At 31.7% G+C, this 12525-nt stretch overlaps 1 non-coding gene across 1 annotated transcript; it reads right to left on the bottom strand.

Moving 5' to 3' along the window:
• Positions 1-11434: 11434 nt before the first annotated feature.
• On the bottom strand, positions 11435-11506 carry Trnaw-cca. The gene has a single exon. It is a non-coding gene; the product is annotated as a tRNA-Trp (tRNA).
• Between the last annotated feature and the right edge of the window lie 1019 nt (positions 11507-12525).

The raw sequence follows: 12525 nt of genomic DNA, 5'->3' as shown, positions 1-12525 counted from the left end.
GGAGCTAGAGCTGCTCTTAGACATATCTCCTAAGAGAGACGTTATGAAGCTTAGGAAAAATCCAGCAGAGTCCGCCATAATCATTTTGTTTCCATTGTCTTCTTCTTCAGAACTTGCATCTGGATCTCCTGCCTGTAAGAAACTCTTTTATTAAAATATTTTAAGTACATCAAATATTTATGTTTAAAGCTAATATATATATATATATATATTAAAAATAAATAATAAAGTAAGTTAAGCTCATATAAGCGTTTGAAATGAAAGCAAATTCATTAAGAAATTGTTAATAAACAAAACAGGTGATGTTACTTACAGCGCTAGTACCTTTAACCAATTTCGATAAGAATTTTCCAAAGAATGCTCCATTATTTTTCTGTGGAAAAACAAGTTGTTAAAACATTTCCTGAATTTGGATAAATAACACAATATCACAAAACGTAAAATTCGTACTGCTCCACCGCCGGTGATTGTATCCAATGACGTAAGAAGATAACTGGCTATTATAGCTCCTGGATTCTCTTCGCCTTCAGACTGAAAGATATATTTATTAATAATATTATTTAAAACCCAAGTATTGAATCCTTATAACTAAAAATCTCGATCAGACACGTACCAATAATCCAACGAACAGTCCTATACCAGATGCAATAAGAGCATTAAGGTCGATACCATCACCCTATAAATAAAATGTGAAATTTAAAACGTAAATCATAATGTATATCTAAATCAAGCTTAATTTAATATTTTTAATTAATACAACACAACCTACGCTTAAATTAGCTATAATTCCACTGATAGTCGCAAGAAGGGATCCTAAATCTGACTGACCATCCTCCTGTAAATAAATAAAAATATAGAAAATAAACGTCACAAAACTCATATTATTATTTATTATTTTGATATGACTACATTATACTTACACCTCCACTGAGCCCCGCCAGTAGACCTAAAATCCCACCTCCCTCACCATCCCCACCTCCTGGTGGTTCATCGTAATCATCGTCATCATCACCTTCATCACCTTCATCTAAATTTGAGTCCGAATCTTGTTCTGAATTATTTCTATCATCCTCTAAACTCTGTTCGGCTGCGTCGTCTTCATCAATTTCATTTTCTTGCTCAGAATCACTATTAGAATCATTGTTATCATATTCCTGCTTTTCGAAAGTAGGGGGTTTCAAATCAGCTAAGTAATCAATGTCGATCTCATTATCAGCCACTCCTTGTCTACGGATAATGATTTTTGGCATATTACGTTTCACGATTTCCTTGACAAGCTTCAGCAATATGTTCTGTAAGGTTTAGTCACGATCATTTATTATCGTATTTATTTATTAAATAATCAAATATTTTATATTGAAAAGTGACTTACCTTTTCACGAAGCAATTGTGCAAAAAAACGTGACCACTCCAGATAAGTGCAGATAGATTTCACACGAGTTGTATTTTATATTGCGAGAAAACCGTGTTTAAGAGGATTAAACAGTGCATTTGATATATACACACAGAAAACTAAATTGTTTTCATAAATACTTTAAATATATGGTGTAAAGATAATATATAAAAATATAAAAAATAGCACATAATAAGATCTGTTATTATTAGTTTCAGTGTATGTGTATTACATAAAAAATATCATGGGTATATAATTATGTACCTTTGATTAAATTTCAAAATATATAATTCAAATTTAGAATCGTCAAGGCAGCATAATTACTTCTATGCCCAATATATTTTGAAGTAAAAAAATTAATATTATTAAAAACCTTAAACAATCACATGCATAATAAAAAATCCTAGAAACTAGAAGTGCCCGTGAACAATATAATGTTGCATCTCATGCAACTTTTGTAAATCCATATGTACTCATACGTTTTAGCTTTTGCAGTGCAATCAAGAAAATATAATAATTAAATAAAATGTTGAAAGTATGTAGACTGTGCATAAGTTAATACTTACGCTTGAAGTACTTGATCCAGGAAGAAAGGCGGTTACTAATTTGAGTAAGCTGAAGATGTTACTGCCGCCGCCATCAGATGGATATGTTGTGGGTGTGTCGAAATCATCATCGTCATCGTCGTCGTCATTATAAGGCACGGACGGTGGTAAATCGTAATTAACAGTGTTTAAACTTGAATCAGGCATGGTTGTTTCGCTATCTGATGTTGATATTTCGTTCTGAAAATAAATATTACTTTATTAACTTATGTGATGAAAATGTCCCGATCTTGATTTATGAACGAAAACTTTGGACGATGACAAATCTTTGCCTCTATATTATGAAATAGTTTAAATTGTTTTCAAAGAGCGTGTATAATTATCAACACTATGAACCGAACTGAACTTATCAAATCTTTGTCTTTCGTAAAAATATTTTAATCGAACAACACCAATACTATGTCAAAAATAGTTTCAGGTGTCTGTTTAAAATGATAAATCCATTCACGTATAAATAATATGTAGGTATATAGGTTGAATGGTCAAAATAACCATATTTTTTATTATGTTTTTGTGTAGTGAATGCAATAAAAAAAAGAAGTCGAGACCGCTTTGACGGAACGATCTAATTGAAGGTCGGTCAGGTTAAATGCGATTTTAGGTTTTAGATTCAGAGTTGGCATTCTTACTGAGTCCTGAGTCCCACAAGGAATCACCTAAGCCCGTGTATTTTTCTCGTTTGTATAAATAACAATTTAATTAATTCTGAATGTGAACTAATACGATATACCTATTATTGATTGTGAATTATTAACTTTCAAACTAAAAAATTATTAAATTACTTTTGTAAGAATTTTAGCAATGATCTGTTAAGGACTAATTGAAGCGCCATTTTAATGTATTTGTATCTATTGAGCACTTTATTTCTACAAATTAAATAAAGCATTACGTTTATTATTAAGCAGGGAGCCGTGTAAACAGGGTCGTAGCTACCGCCATATCTGCCGTATCAATTATACGGGGCCCCCGGGACACGATGGATCCCAACATGCGTAGGCAAAAATTAATAAAAACTTCCCATTTTTTTTTTATTAAATGACATGAAAAGCAATTTCTTAAAAGTCCCCAAAATTTTGGAAAAAGTTACCATAATAATGACAAATAAGTATTTTTTTTTAACTTTGCGCGATATCTTTACCCTTCCTAAGGGCATGCCTTGGCGGGGCCCCATATAAAATTGTTTGCACGCACATGCACGATAAGTCACGGCGAGAATTAATAGCACTTTTGCAACAGTCAACGCCCATCAAGTACGAGAACACAGGTCATTAAAACTAAACAAGTGTATTAAAAAATAGCAGACAGAGACAAAAACATTACAACACGGCCATTACACGTGAGACAAATACCACAAAACCACCTTGAAAACGCCTGACACAATGAAATCACTCAGAGTGAGATATGATGTATTGTTTTCAGATATTATTGTGAAAACTAGAATATTGAAGTGACAAACATACAACGTTTTCATATTATATCGCGGTTAAGTAATGGTTTTTCAATATTACCTCTCATGACACAATCCATGATACAAAATATCGAGACGTTTATGAAATGCCTATGTATATAGCAGATAGCAATAAATCTTGTATCAGAAGATGCAGTTCGTTGGGAAGAAGGTTTTAGTGTCACATATTATTATGTTAGTAGCAACGCTTCCCAGTTTCACTCACTTTAAATTTAGACTTTTGAAGCGTCATGTTCTTGTGTTTATAGTAAAGTACACACAACTAGAACATGTCGCACTGCTGGGCTAACGTCTATATTTAAATTATATTAAGCACCGTTTGTATTGTACATATATTTTTTTGTATTTAATAATATTAAATTCACCTTTGTATAATTATTATATTAAATTTTTACCTTTGCTAATGTTTTAGATTTGAGGAGATTGTTTCCTTGTAAATACCAATCTCCACTAGAACTGTTTTTATTTGCATTATATAGCCGGTCTATTGGTAAAGATGTTATAAATAGTTTGGGTACCTACGACCATTTTATCGCGTATTGTACACTAACAGACATACTCACTCTGAATCTACAATATGACACTCCGAACTAAGTGGGCGGAGCTGCAACGTCCCACGCGAGTTAGCTGTTCGACGAGACGTATGAGAAGTTAATCATACTATAATCATTATCAAGTAGACTAAAAGTACGTAATTTTGAATCGTCATTTTTCGTTAATAAATTTAAAACGAAGGACACTTGTTCAGTTCGCTAGTTCCGCGTGTGATCAACAACCATTTAAGAATATCTAAGTAGATGATTACGATGGCGTTTTCTTTGTGCTCCCTAACTAATTAAACAACTAAACCACTATACATAAAACTCATATTAGAATCATACAAGGCTGGCAATGTCTCGTATAAATATTCATTCGCCCTCCAGACAGAAACATAGCAATATGATATAATACTAGTACTAGTAGATTTTGTGATAATTATTATACAAACAGACTGACAGGGCCATCCACCAAATTAAGTACATGTATGTATATTTAGTTGTCGATTAACTAATCATTAAATTATACTAATCTAACTGAAACGAAGACTTGAAAGCGTCACAAAATTTTTACCCCACTAAGCGAAGCCTAAAAGACGGTTACTGGCATCCTATATTCGTAACATACGTTCTATATCTTCTAAGTTTTGGACTCCGTGGACTTTTATCAAAATATAAATATAATGTTAACTCGTTTACTTTATAAATTTAATTTATGAAAGTTAGTAATTATAAGGAATTCCGCCATGCGCAGCATATTTTGATGCGTCTAACTTCCTCATTATCCATTATTCTGATTTCTCAATGTGTTCACGGTATAAATTGGTTTTATTTGCACGTTGAATATTGCACTACAGCCTCTTCGGTGTAACGGCCAGCTTAAGACCATAGAGGCTTTAGGTTCAAGCCGTGGGTCGGACCAGTAGAATGATATTGAGTATATCTATCACGGTTTTTTTAATGTCGCGGCCCGAAGTCTGAATTTTTCAAAGTTGCCAGTGAAGTGGTTTGAATAGCGTAAATATAGATGCGCTCTTTACTTATGTCTCATAATCTGATGGAACGGGCAAATCCGAATCGACGGTCAAGAGTTTGGACACTGGACTAACGACTTTACTGGCTGTCTGAGTAAAAACACACACAAATTTTCAAGCTACAATATTTTCTCGGCAATAAAACGCGATTATATTTCATTATCCTGGTTCAGAATTTGAACTATCTTAAGAACTACGACCTTATAACTACTAAGCCAATGGAATAGTCATAAAAGATACTATACACAATAAATAAACTTCAAATTGAACCAAATGTCCAAAAATACATACCAATAGGAAAGACTCTAAGTGTATGCATGTTTTATAAATCTAATTATAAAATGTATAACTTACCGGTGGACTAGAAGACTGCCTCTTCGACCGCGTTAAACTAGATGGCAGGCAAAATGCGTTGGCCAACACGGACAAAGCCAGGAACATACACAAGCTGCGTCTACGACCCATGATTGTCACTACCCAAACATTGAATGCTGAAATCAACGAATTGGAATATAATATATATAACACGGTTAATGATTAATTTTCTAATGGATTCCAGTTTTGTTAATAATCATTAAATCATTACACTTGTTAACATAATTCTTCTTATTAATAATTAACTAATCTAATCATAGCTAATCATCTTTATAATGATGTAACATAGACATGATATTCCTATAATTTTAAATACGTCTGCTATTATTAGGTATCCTTATTACATCCTATTATAAGGTATTAGGTATAGGAGTACCCCATGTACTCATATACTTTTAAATATATATTATTTAATTAATTAAAGTTATTTCCAATGAAACAGATGAACAGCCCGTAAGTGATGAGTTTAAATCGTAGTCCACTACGCTGCTCATATGCGAATTGGATACACATATGGCAGAATTACAGCCGACTCGTGTAGGTTTCCTCACGATGTCAATCAAAAAAAGTCAATGGAAACTCACTGGAGCTCTTTCGGGTTTTTGTGTGATGGATACTGAGGATATGATTGGAGATCATCGATGTGGTGATCACAAATAAATATGGCAAGAGTAAGCGAGTATGTACGTTCTGTCTAATACAAATTCCTTATGTTTCTTTTTTTTTTAATTTTAAATTATCTTTAACATTTGATATTATGTTACTAGTTGTCCGTTCCGACTTTATACGGGTAAATATATATAAAGTTAAAAGTAGGACATCCGTTGATATTTGAAAAGCCCTTTCTCATTGAGAAAGTCACGTTAAATTTCAGCCCAATTGGACATATAGTTTCCGAGATTAGTCAACTAGTGATATTTCGTTTACCTATATATATAGGATAGATTAACCCATATAGGATTCTAGTAGCGATCCTTATTTGTTTTTTTTTCTATACCGTCAGCTGTGACCACTACGTGTGTAACGAAACGATCTTGATAATCAAAAAGGTTATATAATTGCGGTTTATACGGATAAAATACGACACAAAAGATTTATAAGTTAAAAGTATATATTATTTTCTTACCTTAAAACTTTTATGTATAACGGATCTCTATGTATTAAAAAATTGCTATTTATTTTATGTGATTGTCACTGGTTTTGTTTGCCAAATAAATGCATATATAATTGCGTTATCGTCACTAGTTATATAACGTTACTGTGCTCCACTCGTTATTTTAATAATAATTTTATTTATATTTATATATTATTATTATTATTTTCATTAAAAGATGTTTACGTAACAAATCCTACACGAATATTGGTACGTTATAAATCGCAAGGACTCTCTTATAATAAAACTTGGTTCCTGTCACGTATACAGCATGTTTTAAAAGTCATCGCAAAAGTTATTTAACTTTTTTTTTTGTTCTTGATCGACTGATCTTTTTAATGTTTACTTGGTGTTAGAGCTTGTAAACTCATCTGGGTAGGTACCACACACTTCCACGTAATCTACACAAGGGACGTAATACTTTAGTTCCCAATGGCTGATGGCGCTTCAGCGATATAAGAAATGGTTCATATTTATCACAGCACCAATTTATGTAAGAGAAGTTGCTTTTTTTACTTTATTATATACTTGGATTTAGACATCCGTACTACTGCGTACGTACTACACTGTTTCAATGATTTTTTTAATAAAATAATGTTATGCTTAAATAAAGCGAACCTTTTAAAATTACGAAGCGTAATATGACCACTCACATGGATATTTGACGTGAACTTCAAAAGTCAATGGAATGGAGGAGTTTAATTTAAGTGAGTGGGGACAAAATTAGTACCTTCTTATTGGTCTTGTTCTCCAGGCATTGCAAGTTAATAAAACCTTTTCTATTGACTGGATTATAACATAATAATTATAAAAAGTCGTCAAATTAGTCAGAAAACCGATCGGTAAAATCTTATTACAGGGACGCACTATACAGTTTATTTTTAAATTCAAGAAGCGTTCTTACGCTTTTATCTTAAACGTATAATAATTCTATACATGATTCTTTAATAAATCATAACTTCGGTGATCGAAGGTTGTTAATTAAAAAACAAATTGTACATATTATAACAGCCTGTATATATAGGCGTTGCTTCGTACGAAGGTCCCGGAATATCGACACACGTAAGTTAAGTGTTGCGCCACGACCTGCCACTCACCATTTGTCGCTTGTTACCATACAAATTATCAATGAACATCCCTATTTATTGACCATCCGGTTCCTCTGTTTGTATTACGAAAATTTGATATCATTGTTCAAATATTAATAAAGAGGCAAATTGTTCAAATATTAATAACAGCCCGCCTAATGTCCCACTACTGGGCAAAAACCTGCCTTGTTAAGTACATTTGAACATCCAGGTTTCCTCACGATGTTTTCTTTGTTGTTTTTGCAGCCGAGCACGAGGTAAATTATTATAAATAAACGAGAAAAATCTTGTTTAAATCAAATAAATGCATATATAATTGCGTTATTGTCATTAGTCATATATAACATTATTGTTACCCAACCATTATTATTATTATTATATAAAAATATACTTACGTCACATCCTTAACGAATATTCTTTCTATATAAAATAAAGAAGAATGATGTGTGAATGATTTTGAGATTGAAAATCATCAAAATCGATCCAGCCTTTTAGAATTATAAATATAAAGATACATAGATTACCGACCTATGACGTATTGATTGTATATAAGTAGAATTATTAAACGAGACATCCAAACCAAATAAACGAAGCAGTCGAATGTGTAGACACTTATATCTTAACAATATTACAAATCCTAAAGTTTGTGTGTTTTTATTTTGTTACATAATCACGCTAGAACAACTATATATATTATAATAAATTTCAGTAAGAAACAAAAAACTTTGGGGATGTGTGTGTATCATTCAATTTTTTATTTCGTAAATAAGTATGAACGATCGTACATTTTCATATTGATTAACGTTTCGACAATGTTACCTGGTTAGCGGCTACTGACTCGCGTAAAAAACATACAGTCAATAAAACGAGATCGGGTTTATCCGTTGAGCAATTGACAGTAGCACTCAGCCCTAAGTTTGGCAAACTTTACACTCCCTACTGCCTACGGTTCTGTGCTTGAACTTTAACAAGTGATTTCCAAAATCAGGAAGGTATGTATTTTTTTTACTATTAAAATAAAATACCTTCTAGCCTTAAATGCTTCCCTTTTCGAGTTATAAAGGCATCCACTATCATAAGAAACTTGCGATGGCTTGAATAATCGTGGTAACGAAATGAGTTTCTTAAAAGTAAAATAATCTCAGATTAGATATCTGAAATAGTACAAGTGCTGTTTTAATTTATTCTTAATTTAGAATCATTACTACAACTTGTAAAAGGTAACAGTTACAAATAGGAACTCATAATAGGCTAGTTGACAAAATTTGGAAATTAGTTTAAAACTATAGCTTAGCATCTATTTCACCCCAAAAATATACTATTTTAAGAAAAATAGGTTTTTTATGTTAGTATTTTGAGTTTTTAGAAATGAACTTGAAATTGACCGCGAAAAAGGCCAAGACTGTCATGGCGTCTTGAATGACGTCACACCTCGCGAAACAGCCGTGTTTGTGTATGACAGTCAATTGTGTTTTTTAATAAATAATGAATTCCTCGTATTATAAATACTGTATGGTGCCCCAATGTGAAAGTACAATGATAAAAACGCCAGACAAATTATTCATATACGTACCAAACAATAAATAAATACGAATAAAGTGCTTAAAAATGGCATGGAGGCAAGATGCTCTTATTTTGTCAACTAATTCCACAATTTATTTCTGTGAAGATCATTTCGATTTAAGTATTAAATACAACTTTATATATCTAGTTATAAATGTATCGTAAAAGAAATGAATTTAGCAAATATAATATATTACACATAACCTATAAAATGTTAGGACTAGAATAGGACTTTATAATTTGTTTGAGTTAAAATATTATTTTCGTTTTATAAAATGTAATAATTCAAACTCTTCTTATGTTTTTAGTTGCCAAATGATATGACTAATTATACAGAGTATCATATTATGGGTAAAGACACAAGTGCGCATGAAACCAGGTTGTATACCAACGAAGTTCGAATGCCAAGAAGATATATGTTGAAAAAACAAAGTTTGTCAATAATCGCAGAGTGTTTGAAAGATCCAGAACCAAGTAGTACCCCCAGTTTATCTGCCATAATGATAATTGATAGCAACAACGTAGCGTTCCGCGCTTGTTTCGCGAGGTGTGACGTCACGCAACTCTGATTGGTGTTTAATGTCACGTGATTAAATGCCTCATTTTGTCGATTTTATTTTCCAAAAATATAATTAATCTTTTATTATTTTTGTAGAAAAGTTGTTTTTTTATTTACTAATTATCATGGTTAATCATTAGAAACTCAAAGCCATCCGATTTATTATTAGTGGAAACAAGCCTATTATTATTTATTAAATCACTTAAAATCGAATCGAGGTCGAAAAACAAAACAGTTTTAAATATACATATTCTATAACATATAATTACGAACTAAAATACTTTTTTAATTTTTTATACACAAAGAGAACAACACTTCGAATGGCGTAATAAGGATTTAAAAAAAAAAAAAAAAAACAAAAAATATCTACTTACAGTTCCTTGTTTAAAAATTATTCGTGTTTAAAAAATGACTTATTAAATATTTGCCCTGTATATTATGCAACACCACGACCGTATAAACTTACGAATAACACGAAAGTAATTGAGGCTTTACTGCGGTCACTCGGACCTCAAGGTCCAGAGCGAGTTTAAATGAAGTTTATCTTACGTAATATATTACTATTATTTTAATTTCAAGCAATTATAATGCGTATTACGAAGGTGGAACTAATTTAAATAACTCACAAATTGTTTTGACGAAGGATTCGGAAGTTATAATAGGTTTAATTTAATCATTGCTCTTGGGTCTCGTTAATCTTTACAGTTTAAGATGGCAGATTATGAGGTTCCAGTTTTCCTAGTTCCCGGCTATCCAAAGTTTTTTTTTTATCTCTTACTACTAATTAAGTATGTACAAATTGATTTACGTTCTTGTGGCGAGAGAAGTTGCTTTTTTACTTTATTATATACTTGGATTTAGAAAACCGTACTACTGCGTACGTACTACACTATTTCTTTTTTTTTTTTTAATTGAGCAATGTTATGCTTAAATAAACCGACCTTTTTAAACATTAATAAATTCTTAAAATGTAATGGTCGTCTCATGGAAATTCGACGTGAAGTCCAAAAGTCAACGGAATGGAGGAATTTAATTTAATGAAAAAACAAAACGATTTTTCCTGTATTATGTAATTACCTTCAACTTACAGATAATGTGACAAGGTGCACAGCAGACTAATAACTATTTTATACGTTGGTTTCAAAATAAAAGAAGTTCTTCTTCAGTAAATTGTCGTTTGTAAACGACATCAATTCAACTAGCTTCTCCTGATTTCCTTTTTTGGGTAAATTAAATATTGACTACATAAAAGCTAACAGGCGAACATATAGATTTATATGTGATTTATATCTCTTGCTATCTTAACTTTACTCTGAACGGGTAATTTGATGTGCAAATAGTGCCGCCCTAGCCGCCCACACAATTTGGAAGAATATGGAGCTCTAAGGAATACCTATCTATACCTATTTTGTTTGCCATTATATATATATGTGCACTTATGGTAGAGATGGTACTATTTGCGAAATACCTATTATTAACCTGACCAGCGGTTCGAAACCGAAGGCCTCTTATCTGTCATCGAACTGATACGATAACTGAGAAATTCCAGAAATCTTATTGTCGAAAACGGAATCTATTTTTTATTTATATTAAAAGTATGTGATACAATATAATATTATATAAGAAATAAAAAAACGATTGTGAGGTATAAAAGGAAATTTGACCCCGACGTGATTTGAACACGCAACCTTCTGATCTGGAGTCAGACGCGCTACCGTTGCGCCACGGAGTCCTATGAACACTCGATAGAAATCAACGTGTTCAACCATCGACACTTTAATTTTTCTGATTTTTTTTCCTACGATTTATTTCAGACTCCAGTGAGTCTGAAACCGCTACAATCTCCGGAGAAGCAAAAACAGTTTTTTGCTTCTCCGGAGATTGTAGCCCCATCTCTATAACCAATTAAGCAAATTTCTTTCGCAGTCCAAAAAAGTGGACCTACCGTAAGCTCTTGGTAGTGAAGTATTTTGTGGTTGCACGGTCTCTTGCTTTAATTCGGATAAAATACTTAACATATGGCTTTGGCTTATCTCTCGTCATAATCTGCTACAAAATCGGTGAAGTGTATGTCAATCGAAGGTAAAAAGATAAATATATAATTTTGCCATTAAGTTAAGTTAGAAATAGGCCCACTATTTCTTTATTATACTGAAAATTTTAAGAATAATAACATCTGAATTAAAAAAAAATGAAAACACGCTAAATTTCTTACGTCGGTTCTTTCAGATAGTAGTTTTTTTTAACCATTTATAGTTTTGGTTTTACTATCAATAAAAGTATAAAACTTCTATATTACATAAAGGCTTTTTCGATTTAATTTGATTGTAACATGAACTCATTTTGAAATATTTCTTTTGCTTACAAAATTATTAAAATTTCAGTATGAATGTCCATTCATTTTAATTTACTTATTATTTTGGGATTAAATAAAACTTCAAATTAATGAGAAAATACAATAAAAAATAGCGTTACTATGTGATATGATATACAAATATAATTGTTTAATATATAATATACAAATATATTAAAAGTTCGTTCGTTCATCGTTCATTTTACGAACATCCTTGGTCGTGGTGCAAATAAACTGCGAGATTCATTGTTAGCTTTAGAAAGAATGACGTATGTATCAACGTCAACAAACGTCAACGATGGTTCACTCACCTTTCAAACCGGAAGACAACTATAGACAATAGTTTAAGGTTTGTATTATTGTATTAAATGTTATTCTATATAAAATAATATTAACTA

This window comes from Vanessa atalanta, chromosome 20, assembly GCF_905147765.1.
Source record: "Vanessa atalanta chromosome 20, ilVanAtal1.2, whole genome shotgun sequence".
Taxonomy (NCBI): Eukaryota; Metazoa; Arthropoda; class Insecta; order Lepidoptera; family Nymphalidae; genus Vanessa; species Vanessa atalanta.
This window is presented reverse-complemented; position numbering and strand designations above follow the sequence as displayed.